Genomic DNA, 12,825 nt, shown 5'->3' with positions numbered 1-12,825 from the left:
CCTTACACTGCCTCCCTTATACTCATCAATCCAGTGAAACTAGCCTTCTGGCTGCTTCACAAACAAGAAGCTGTATCTTTTGGCTCCAGGCATTCTCTCCCGCTATCCACCATGCGTGGAAAGCTCTCCCTCCTCATCTTCTGCCTACTGGCTTCCCTGGTTTCCTTTAAGTCCCAGCTAAAATTCTGTCTTCTACAGGAAGGCTTTCCCAACTCATCTTAATTCCTTCCTTCCTTCTCTCTCTCTTTCTCTTTCTCTTTCTCTTTCTCTTCTTTCTCTCTCTCTCTCTCTCTCTCTCTCTCTCTTCTCTCTCTCTCCTCTCTCTCTCTCTCTCTCTCCCCATTATTTCCTGTGTAAAGCACACAGTTGTTTGCTTGTTGTCTCCCTCATTAGACTGTAAACTCCTTGAGGGCAGGGACTGTCTTATATCTCTTTTTGTATCCCCAGAGCAGAATTGCTTAATAAATGTCCATTTTTAAATTCATGAGACATAAAATACAATAAAGGCATCTTTGCTTAATAACAAAGGATTAAAATGACATAATTAGTAAAAGCAGATACTATTTCCCCTCTGCCTCCACATTCCCTAGTGCAGCAACACTAGATCCAAAAGACATCTCCACAGGGCCCTGGTAACTCTGCTAGACCTCAGAAATACCAACTTCCCATAAGTTAGATTTTTCATATCTCTAGCCCTCCAAACCAACCAAATTGTAAGGATGACCTCCTTGCCTCCCTAAAGGGAAGCCATCCTAGCCTATGTCAAATAAATTCTATTACTACTTTTAATAATTCTAGTCCTCTGAATCAAACAAAACTTGAGGATAACCTCCTGGCCTCCTTAAAGGAAAACTACGCTTTCTTCTTCTTCTTCTTCTTCTTCTTCTTCTTCTTCTTCTTCTTCTTCTTCTTCTTCTTCTTCTTCTTCTTCTTCTTTCTTCTCCTCCTTCTCTCCTCCTCCTCCTCCTCTCCCCTCCTCTCCTCCTCCTCCTCCTCCTCTCCTCCTCCTCCTCCTTCTCCTCCTCCTCCTCCTCCTCCTCCTCCTTCTCCTCCTCCTCCTTCTCCTCCTTCTCCTCCTTCTCCTCCTTCTCCTCCTTCTCCCTTCTCTTCTTTCTTCTTCTCTTCTTCTTCTTCTTCTTCTTCTCTTCTTCTTCTTCCTCTTCCTCTTCCTCTTCCTCTTCTCCTTCTCCTTCTCCTTCTCCTTCTTCTCCTTCTTCTCCTTCTCCTTCTCCTTCTTCTCCTTCTTCTCCTTCTCCTTCTCCTCCTTCTCCTCCTCCTCCTCCTCTTCCTCCTCCTCCTCCTCTTCCTCCTCCTCCTTTTCTTCTCCTTCATCTCCTTCTTCTCCTTCTTCGCCCTTCCTCCTCAAAGAGGACCGATAATATCAGGAGGGTGATATCCTGACTTGCAAGTGAATTGGATTTAACTGAGGCAGAGCTGTGCAAAGTCATCAGCCTCACCCTCTCCTCCAAAGTCATCCAAGTCCAGGGGCAAGACAGGTCAGGATAATTGGAGATGCCTCCCATGCTAGCCTATGTAAAATAAAAACTTTCTATCATACTACCCAAGAACCTTTAGCTATTTCAGGTTTGCTTTTGTTTCTTTGGTTTTTGTCACTGAATTTCTGAATGAAAAAACTGCCCCTAGCAATGCATGTAACATTTGGTCTACAATTTAACATCATAAGTTGCCTGGGCTCTGAGACATGTAGTGATGTACCCAGGGTCACAAAACCAATGTGTGTCAGAGGTGGAACTTGAACTGGGGTCTTCTTGACTCCAAGGGTGACTCTCTATCCTCCGTGCCAGGCCTGCACAGCCTGTGGCCCACCAAAGGATTTCCTCTCCATACAAAGGATGTTTTCCTCTACATTTTTACACAGGCTGCCCAAAATCCTTTGGCCTGCTGCAAGTGGCCCCCGGTCTACAGGTTGTGCAGGCCTGCTCTAGCCATTGTCTCACTTGTTATTTGTTCAATCAAAAAAAAAATTAAAATATGTTATTTCATTCCCTATGCCATTTTTCTCTTTTTAAATTTTTTTTTTACAACAAAACTTCATTTACTTATATATTAATGTTGAGGGCTGGACAAGAGTTTAAGGGAAAAAAAAGGAAAGGAAAACAGTCTATGAAAGAGTCCTGTACAGAAAAAAGGAGAAGACAGCTTATGAGGAAGGGAAAAAGACAGACACACACATATACACATACACACAAGATGAAGGAAGGTAGGCTGGGCAGCCAGGGTCAGGGCTCTTGGCTAGTCACCTGCTTCATGTAGGTTTCCAGCAGGTACTTTTTAAAGGCTGTGGGGTTTGTCCAAAGTTCAGCAGCATGTGTGTTCAACGGGCTGTCAATGTTGGGTTCTCCCAGCAGGCTCTGGATAGATAGCAGGATGGTCCTGACATCATACAGAGCAGACTACTTGTCCTTGAGGATGTCCAAACAGATATTGCCTTGGGTGTCCACATTAAGTTGGTAACAAGGTGTGACAAATTTCACAGTGGGATCATTATATGGGTGGCCACTGGGGAATTCCAAGGAGAGCTTGTACCTTAGGTCTTCATATACTGTCCCAGCTGCCCCATGGATGGTCCCAACCCACCTGAAGAGATTGTCTGACTCTGGGAAGCAGAGATTCCTTTGTCTCCAGACATCATTGGGGTCATCAATTCCTGCTGTAACATCTTGCCCACAGACCCGCGGGCAGCACCCACCCCAGGCCCGCCTCCCTTACAGGCAGCGGCGGCAGCACTGGCAGCGGCCGGGTCGCGGTTCTGCGAGGCCATGGGGGACCGGAGATAAAGGAAGAGAAACTCCCAGGCGGCAACTGCTCTCTTTTTAAATTTTTAATTGATGTTTTTGTCTTTTTTATTTTACAGTAAAAGCATTTTTAAATAAAGCAACACATGAATGTGAATTATTATCATTATTTTTAATCTGCTGCACCCCTTTCCTTCTCCCAATTTTGTAGAAAAAGTGAGAAGTGAGAAGCCACCTAACCTAATTCACATAGTGAGTTAATGACCTTTGGCCTTCAATGCAAGTAATCTCCCATCATGGACCTATGACCAGTGGTTCCTAACTTGATTTTTTGTTCTTTGAACCACTCTTTCAACAACAACAAAATATATGAGCTATTGTTGCTATTATTAGCAGCATTTGATATAATAAAAATATCTGGTTTTTTCTAACATGGGTTCTGGGTTGACCACATTCCCTTTTAACCTATATGAAGTAGTAATCTCTTAAGCTTGCTACTTGACCTATTACCATATTCATTCTCATCATCCCAGATTCTATGGTTATCCAGGAATATATTTGTATATTTCCTATTAATTATGAAAAGGATACACCTCTCATTAACTAATTAACTAGCTTGGAGCTCCTACCCTAGTTTACTCAATGTTATTTAATAAACTTGAGAAACCTTTATTTCCAGAACAAGTTGTTAATATCTCTCTATATACAACTAAAGCCAGGCTTAAATAAATATTAAAGTTACTAGCTATCCAATTTGTCAACAAGGAAACTCATAATAACACAAAGAAATAAATTATTTACAATGTTTAAGCTGTGAGAAAGACAACAACCAATCACATTTGACTATCACTACAACTTGACTTCTCATTCATATAACATCATATAACACCTTTCACTTGTCTCAAGATACTAAACAGTCTCTTCTCAAGAATTCATTCCATCCTTTTTCCAAGACAAATGTCAAAACAGTTCTCTAAAGAAAGAAGTCCTCCTCATTATTTCTCTATATCTCTATATCTCATTAACCATCTTTCTAACCATGGCCCAAAAAAAAAAAAAAGGGCAGTCTCTCCACAGATGATTCCTCTTAGAATGACAGTCACAATTTCAAAATTTCACATCAAGATTGTATAGCCTTGGGCAGCTAGGTGGTGCAATGAAGAGAGCTCTGGCCTTGGAGCCAGGAGGACCTAAGTTCAAATCCCACCTCAGACACTTGACACTTAGTAGCTGTGTGACCCTGGGCTAGTCACTTAACCCCAATTCCCTCACCAAAAAGCAAAAGAGAGAAGAGAGAGAGAGAGAGAGAGAGAGAGAGAGAGAGAGAGAGAGAGAGTGAGAGAGAGAGAGAGAGGTATTTTATAGCCTTCTAAAAGATACAGTATCTATAACAGTCTCTGGGGGACAGATTACTGAAGTTAGTGTTACATTATCTTCTATAATCTCTTTTATTATTTATTTAATTAGGAATTTCCCCCCAGTCAAAGGTCTGATAGGACCTTCCTTTCATTCCCTATCCTTTAATGATGTTCCTTTTATTTTTTATTTTTTTAGGCAATTGGGGTTAAGTGACTTGCCTAGGGTCACACAGCTAGTAAATGTCAAGTGTTTGGTCTGAGGCCAGATTTGAACACAGGTCCTCCTGACTTCAGGGCCGGTGCTCTACCCACTATGCCACCTAGCTGCCCCATGATGTGACCTTTTATATTTAGGTCAGATATCCATTTGGAATTTATTGTGGTATATTGCTTTTCCTAAGCCATTTGATATCTTTAAAGGATCAACCACATAACCTCTAAGGTTTCTTTAAGCCCCAAGATTCTACTAGCCTCAGCTAACTTTTTTTTTAATGACTTAAATTTCAGCATGTACTCAAAATGGTTTATTTCATTTTCCTATCTCATAGAGCCTTGATGGAGCTGTTCACAGTTAAGTTCGCACTTGGTGTGCTAACAAGTCCCAAAGAGACAATATGGTATAATGGAAGAGGGCTGGCCTTGGAGTCAGAAAGACCTAAACTAAAGTCTTGCCTCTGGCACATACAGACTACATGACCCTGGGCAAGTCACTTAATCATTCAGCACACCAGGCAACTCTCTAATGATATAAATTATAAATGAATTGCTAATCTGCATCCCATACCAGGAACTCCTCAACAATGATGAAATCACATGACTGGACCAAAATGAATTAAAACAAAATACCCTGTTACCAACTTCTTACTTGAAAATCTTCAATAGTAAATGACCTGTAAAGTAGTTGGTGCTGTTACCTAAAGCAAGGAATCAGGATCAGGGACATGGTAGTTAACTTAACTGTGGTCAGATCCTCTGCTGTGGGTCCCCTAAGGACCAGCAAAAAGCAGAGATGGTTCAACAGAGAAGGCTGAGAAGTTTGCTATTCACAGCTACAGGCACTGCCAATAAATAAAATAAAATAAACAGGGAAAACTGGCCAAAATGCAAAGGTCAGCCTGGGGAGGATAGATACAAAAGAAGCTGCTAACCCAGAGACCAAGACAACAGTCTGAACACAGAGTCAGAAAGACCGAGCGAGAATATAATCCAGAGAACAGAGGTATAAATTGTCCACGAAGGAACTTGGAGGATTAGAGCTAGGAGCCTTTTGACAAGCCTGAAGATTATGGCTGACACCCATTTCTCAGCTTCTTAAAGAGCCTGTGGTAAAATACTTTTCAGGGTTTTTTTTCCCCTTACTATGGTTGAACATCTAAAACTAAAACTGAAAAGAAAAAAAAACAAGCATTCCCACCACAGTACAACTAACTCCTATGCAAATAGATCTGCGATGGTATCCATTTGAAAGTTCCCTCTAAGTTGCAGATTGAAAGTCATATATACCTACCCATCCTGGGAGATCCTTGTCCATTTCCCTCCATAAGTTCATCCCTGGGGGGAGGGAGGTTCACCCAAAGCACTGGAAGCCTTCATCACTTTCTCCTGACATTTCCAAGAAGCACTATGACTGTCCACCTGTCCCTTTCAAATCAGTGTCTCCTGATCCCCTCCACAATAAGAAACCTCAATCTCTATATCCTGTTTTTCACTCCCTCCAGGAAATATCAAATGGAAGAAGAATGTCTATTGCCCAGATCAAAGGATGCCTTTGGATGGACAACATATAGAACTTGTTCATTAGTATGTATATTTAAGGCAGACAGTACAGACAGACAACAAAACAGGCCCTGATTTGAAAAAGAGCAGAGTGGACTGAGTTGCTTTCAGGTAATGGAAAAGTGTCTTTAAAGCAGAGACCTCTCTTACAGTACTAAATTCTACCAGTGTTACTATATGGCAGAAAAACATAGAATATAATAAGTCTCCAAAAAATTAAAAATGAGTGTCACACAGAAGGCAATGGAGAGGTGCACGGTGGGTGTGAACAGCCTGCAACATCTACCCAATGAGGAACTTCTGTTACATTAAAAGAGATAAGAGCATATCTACCATTTTGTGAAGTTAAGTTTGAACTTCTTCCATTTGATATTTTCTATGTAGACAGTCAGGCAAAAACTCCTTTTAGTGATTATAGGTCTCTTCCAGGAAGCTCTGCAATAATCCTGGGATTGATGCAATCAGCAAAATGTCATTTACCAAAAAAAAAAAAAAGGGAAAAAAACGGATCTGAAGGACTTCACTGCCCATACAGAATTCCTCTTCAAATCTGACTCTGCATAGGATCTTCTCCATCACAGTGACAAACACCACTGGCCAGCATTCATCCTCACTTTATGCCTTACCTGATATTTTTTATCAGAAGTTCATTAAACAGGATTGTTTCTGCTGTTACATCTTTCAAGAAGACTTGAATGATTTGATGCATGGATGGGATGGATATAACTTTTTGAAAGCGTGTAAAATAGCATTTTGTTCCACTGAATCAAATGCTTTTTAATAATCAACAAAATGAAATTTTATATTTCCATTACCTTTCAGAATATTGTAAGATGGTAAAGATGTTTGTTGTTGAATATTGATTGCAAATACCTACTTGTTCCCTACATCCCTGCTCAATCCTTCACTCATGATGTCCTTCATTCATGTGTAGATGACTCTCATGAAAATTTTGTATACTTAATAAAGTAAGCATATGTCAATTATTTATCTTCTTCCTCAGTTACCTTGGTTAACAATATCTGAATTTTCCCATTTCATTGTATTGTTCCCTCCTTCAGATACCTTGTATATTTGCCCTCATAATTGTGTCACTATTTCCACTACATACACTTAATTCCATTGAGCTGCCTCTTCCATCCTCATTCTCCTCAGTGCCAGCTCTACTTTGCCAATTGGCACATCAGGGTTATGATGTGGAATGTGGTTCCACAGTCCTTGATTTTTAAAATTTGCCATAATAATTTTTACTAATCTTTTTTTTTCTTCTATTTCTTGTCTTCCTTCTACTCTCATCCATAAATTCCCTGGGATAACTTAGTTTAGTTTTATACCTTGCCAACTTTCTTTAAACTAATTTAACCTTCTCTTTGCTTTCTGAGATAATACTGTTCATAATTATTCATCATTTTTCTTTTTGAGATTTTTACTAATGAATTTATATTCTAACCTGTCCTTTCCTTTGGCCATCATATCTTTCTGTTCAGGGAAGGAATAAGCGTTTGTTGAGCACTCACTGGATAGAGTGCCGAGCCTGAAGTCAGAAAGACTCATCTTCCTGAGTTCAAATCTAGCCTCAGACAACTTACTAGCTGTGTGACCCTGAGTAAGTCACTTAACCCTGTTTGCCTCAGTATCTCAACTGTAAATTGAGGTAAAGAAGGAAAGGGCAACCCACCCCAGTATCTTTGCCAAGAAAACCCCAGAACAACTGAACAATGAAAAAGAAAACCCCCAATAGAGTCATGAAAAGTCCAAGATGATCTAAACAACTGAACAACAACAAAAGTGCCTACTATTTTCCAGGCACTATGCTAAGAGTATTATAATATAATTATAGCATAATAAAACATAACATTATGATACAATATGATAGGATAAGATAGTGTAGTATATCATTACCGACATTATTCCATTTGATCAGTGAAACAAACCCCGGAGGTAACTGCTAATATTATCCTCGTTTTACTTCAGAGGAAATCAAAGCAGACAGAAGTTAAGTGACTTGCCCAGGGTCACACAGCTAGTAAATGTCTGAGGCTGGATTTAAACTTAGGTCTTCCTGAATTCAGACCCAGTACTCTCTCCACTGAACCACCTAACTGCTCCTCATTTGGCAAATAAATCAGATTTTTTCAGACCAAATTATCTGTTGGGTTCCTATGGTCTCCTTGCTGTAGCAAAAGTGTCTGATTGTACAGAAGCAGCTGATTCAGGGATAATTCCCATATCAGTAACAACTCCTTTCCTGTTAGTTAAAATACAATCTATTTTTTCTTCCCTTTCTTTCTCTTTCTCTCTCTTTTTATTTGCTATGTTGTTTGATGCTTGTCATCTCCAGGGCCTACCAATTCTTTATTCAAAGTGTTCATAACATAAAGTTGCGGGACATTTATGGCCTCTTCTTCAGCCTCTTTCATTCCTTCTTCATGAACTATGCTTTCCAATATATCTCTCCTCCTCCTCACCTTTGCATTGAAGTCACCAAGTATCAGAGTATATGTTGATTTAATTTGGAGAATTTTATCAGGCTCTTCATAGGATTTCTTTACCAATACATCCTCAGCAACCAATGTTGGTACAAAAAACACATTTTTTTCTCATGATGGATTTTTTTTATACGTAGCCATCTTTATATGGTGACTAAATATCCAGTGAAATAATGCTTCCTGTTCTCATTGAAGATGTGATAAAACCCAGTCTGTTGTTGGTGTCGTTGAATCACGTCCAACTCTTCGTGATCCGATTCGGGGTTTTCTTGGCAGCGATACTAGAGTGGTTTGCCATTTCCTTCTCCAGTTCATTTTACAGATGAGGAAACTGAGGCAAACAGGGTTAAGTGACTTACTCAGAGTCACACATCTATAAGTGTCTGAGGCTAGATTTGAACTCAGGTCTTTCTGACTCCAAGCCTGGCGCTCTATCCATCAAGCCACCTAGCTACTCCTTTCTTTACCTCAAGGAGTACCTATAAGATATCCTTCCATTTAGCTGCAACTCTATGCCTTCTTCTGAATTTGTCTATGGCAATATTGTCAAAAAATGACATTATTTGGTTTCTTTAGCAATATGTGCATTCATTGATCATTGACAAAGATCTCACAAAGCTCTGCTCCCATCACATGGAACAAGTATAAGTTCTGGCAGGTTCTATCTACCGTGGTGGGAAAATGTAGAATATTACCCTGGCACCAGACGGAGTCTGCTTCCCAACGACCAGCCTGTCTAGGTAAGGAGAGGCACACGATCAGTGGGCAGGCCCCTTGATGATGCATTTTTTGGCTCTGGCAACCCATAAAGCAAAGAAAAATACAAAAATGGCCCTCGGTCCTATGTGGCCCCTTTCTACTTTTTAGTGAAGGTGGAAGATTGGCGAGAAAGGGGTCAAAAGATGCTAAGAATTCATTTTTCGGCCATCTACAATCCTTAAACCGTAATGAAAGATTTAAACTGTTGCTCCGAAGACAGGACACCCAATTTAAAGTGCATGCACATTTGATGCTCACCTCAATGGGCCAGAAACAGATGGAGTGTTGTGCTTCGCACATTATTTTGGAGCTTCTCAATTTGCCTGATGGGATTTCTATCACCTGCACCAGCTGTACAGGTGACCTCCTTGACTTAAGCTTGCCAGGAGCAGAATATATGAGGCAGCACCAAACACGATTTTAAAATACAGTATATGCAAATGTGGCTATAATTGACATATTGACTTTAATGCCTTTAAAAACAACAACAGGAACTTGTACTCTACTTTAACTCATCATTGCACAGTTGTCAAAATTGGTTCAAAATCCTTGCAAAGGGGTAATTTTGTACCTTACCTCCAAAGAAAGAGATGAAAAAGTTTTCCTAATCTGGGGAAAGAAATCATGCTTTATTATATAGGGAATAGTAATGACCTTGCTGCTTGATGGAAGCTGCCAGTCTAAAAGGCCCTCAGAGATGGAAATAAGTTATGATGAGAAAAGCACTGGATTTGGAGTTGGAGGACTTGAGTTTGAATCCCAGCTTTTCCAGTCTGGCCCATGAGCCTTTGAGCAAGTCATCTGACCTCTCTGAAACCCAGTCAAAAGACTCTAAGGTCCCTGACAACTCTGAATCCTATGAGCCTATATATTCTTCCTGGGCCTCCATAAATCCAATAAATAGCTATTATCTGACTCTGGATCTCCTAAATGTGGAATTCAAAGTGAATAGGAAGTGGTTAAAGAACAAGATGATGAATATTTGGCAAGAAGAAGAGTAAATTCAAGAAGAGCTCACCTTGAAAAATAAAGGGACAACAAGTTTTGAAGAGAATTAATCTTAGGATCAAAAAGAAGTGACTGACAATTAAAGCCCTTCACAACCGGGCCCTTCCAGACTTATTCCACATTATTCCCCTTCACACACACTACTATTAAGATACTGGCCTTCTTACGATTCTTCATACCTAACCATCGACCTGGTTTAACCCGTCTGCTGAGACAGTTTTACGAGGGTATGGTTGCTGGGCACGCTGTAGTTTCTTGGAGCCACAGATGAGAGTTGGGTGAAGGTGGACACCAAAGGCACACATGCAGCCCTGAAAAGGGCTTAGCAAGCCCTCACACCAGAGGTGCTGATCCTCCTGGAATACCCCATAAGCCCCACAAGGAATCTACTCCTCAAACCCATTGGTAAGTTAGGGGAACGTCTACCCAAAGCATGGAAAGACTTCTCCCTGTGGAATGGGTGGATGAGAACAATTTGTTTCAACAGCCACGAAGGCATCTGAAGCAGGCACTGTGGAATGCTTAGGGCTTGATCAGACATCAGAGATGCCAAAGTCATCTGCTGCATCCCTGCCCATTGCCAGTTTTCCTGACTTTTGCCTTGCCACTGAACTCTGACGACTCTGGAAGAGAGAGTGAGGCTGATGATTTGTGAAACCGACTCATTTAAATCCGATTCATTCACAAGTCAAGACATCACCTGAGATGTCACTGGTCCTCTTCAAAAACAAAGCACCACCACCACCAACAATAACATAACATCTCTGTGCCTTTGCCTTGGCTGGTCCCCACACCTGGAATGCACGCCCTCTTCACCTCTGCCTCTTAGAATCCTGCTTCTTTCAAGGGTTACCTCAAGTCCTACCTTCTACATTAAGCCTTTCTTGTTTCCACACCTGCCAATACCTTCCCCTAACACACACAAATTATCTTCTATCTACCTTGAATATATTTTGTTCATATCTATATACGTACATGTTTGCCTCAGCTAGATTGTAAGGTTCTTAAGGCAGGAACTGTATTGCTTTAGTCACTGCAACACCAGACCCCAGCACAGTGCCTGTCGCATGCTAGATAAATGGTTGTTGATTGATTAATTAGAAGAATGCAGTCAGAGATTCAGATGGCTCCAAAGAAAGATTATTTCCAGTCCTCTATACTGGAAGGACATCCCCAGTTAGTTTTTACCACTTCTGTAACTTTCTCGGGGCACTTTCCAGTCTCCTTGAGACAATTCTATTTGTCACTGCCAGGTTTTCAGTGTCTGAGCAGAGCATTTAGTCCAAGTTTACAGTAATCTGCTCAGTCATTTTCTCCACACAAGTTTCTTTGGCAATCGCTAAACCACTAAGCAGTAGTCTCAATCACATGGCTCAAAAACGGAGTTCTTGAAGCGTTTGCTCTTTTCAGATCTCTTCTTGACAAAAGCAGGATTTAAAATGAATGAAATGTGAGAGCCAACTTTTTAAACAGTGCTGATTTTTGACGTAGGCAGAGGAAGGGTATATGCCTTCAGACGCATGGTCCAGAGGAGAGAAGAATTCAAAGTCTATCTGTCCTAAAGTTTTAATAATTAAAACTCCTCACAGTGTACAAAGAAATAGTGAGAACTATTTCTACAATAACAACATTGTGAAGAAAACCAACTTCGAAAGACTTAAGTGACCAAATCGATGAAATGACCAGCCCCAGCTCCACAGGACTAATAATGGAGAACCTCTCCTGACAGAGAGGCGAACGTTTCTGGACGCGGTCAATGCACTGTTTTGCTTGGCTCTGCATATTAATTATAAGGGTTTTGTTTTTTCCCTCTTTTTTCAATGAGTGGGGAAAAGTTAAGGGAAGAGAGAATACTGGCAATAATATTGCTATAAAGTAAATAAATAAAACAGTAACAGATGAGCGAGACAGCCTTGAAAAATAACATTGAATTTTAATGTACTTAAAGAAAAAAGCAAACTGCATGTGTGATTAACGGTTTCATACGCCATCAGCACCAGTTGATTTATTTTAAATAGGTGGAAATGTAGATAGAAAATTGGACCAGGTGGCAACCTCAGACACTTACTAGTTATATGATCCCAGACAAGCCACTCAACCCTTGGTTGTCTCAGTTTCCTCATGTGTAAAACAAGATGGAGAAGGAAATGGCAAACCATTCCAGTATCGTAGCCAAGAAAACCCCAAATGAAGTCACAAAGAGTTGGACACAACTGAAACAACAACTGAACAACAACAACAAAAATCGGTTCAATAGACCTCTAGATTCAAGCTCAATACCTTTAAACCCTATATTTTCTCTATCTTTTTTAGACCTTAACAATTTTACACTTATTTAGTCCAAATTCCATTTTTATATCAGTGTAGAAAGTCCACGAGATAAAGATGTTTAATATGGGTTTCAGTAGAGCTACTGGCTCAATATCATCCTAAAAATACCTTGATCTCTCCCAGGGAAAGACACAGGTTATCAAGGAGAAAGCTATAACTGAATACTTAAAAGACTTACTAGAAGGGCAAGCCAAGTGGTATAGTGGATAGAGCACCAGCCTCGGAGTCAAGAGAACTTAGGTTCAAATCTGGCCTCAAACACTTGACACTGACAAGTTGTGTGACCCTGGGCAAGTCACTTAACCCCAACTGCCTCACCAAAAAGAAAAAAAAAAGACTAGAATCAAG

At 40.4% G+C, this 12,825-nt stretch overlaps 1 pseudogene; it reads right to left on the bottom strand.

The window, feature by feature from the left end:
- Window positions 1–2,081: 2,081 nt before the first annotated feature.
- LOC110211098 (ubiquitin-conjugating enzyme E2 C-like) lies at window positions 2,082–2,821 on the bottom strand (annotated as a pseudogene).
- Between the last annotated feature and the right edge of the window lie 10,004 nt (window positions 2,822–12,825).

Source organism: Phascolarctos cinereus, unplaced genomic scaffold, assembly GCF_003287225.1.
Source record: "Phascolarctos cinereus isolate Bilbo 61053 unplaced genomic scaffold, phaCin_HiC Scaffold_1;HRSCAF=81, whole genome shotgun sequence".
NCBI classification, from domain to species: domain Eukaryota; kingdom Metazoa; phylum Chordata; class Mammalia; order Diprotodontia; family Phascolarctidae; genus Phascolarctos; species Phascolarctos cinereus.
The sequence above is the reverse complement of the archived record's forward strand: the minus strand, read 5'-3'. Positions and strand labels throughout refer to the sequence as shown.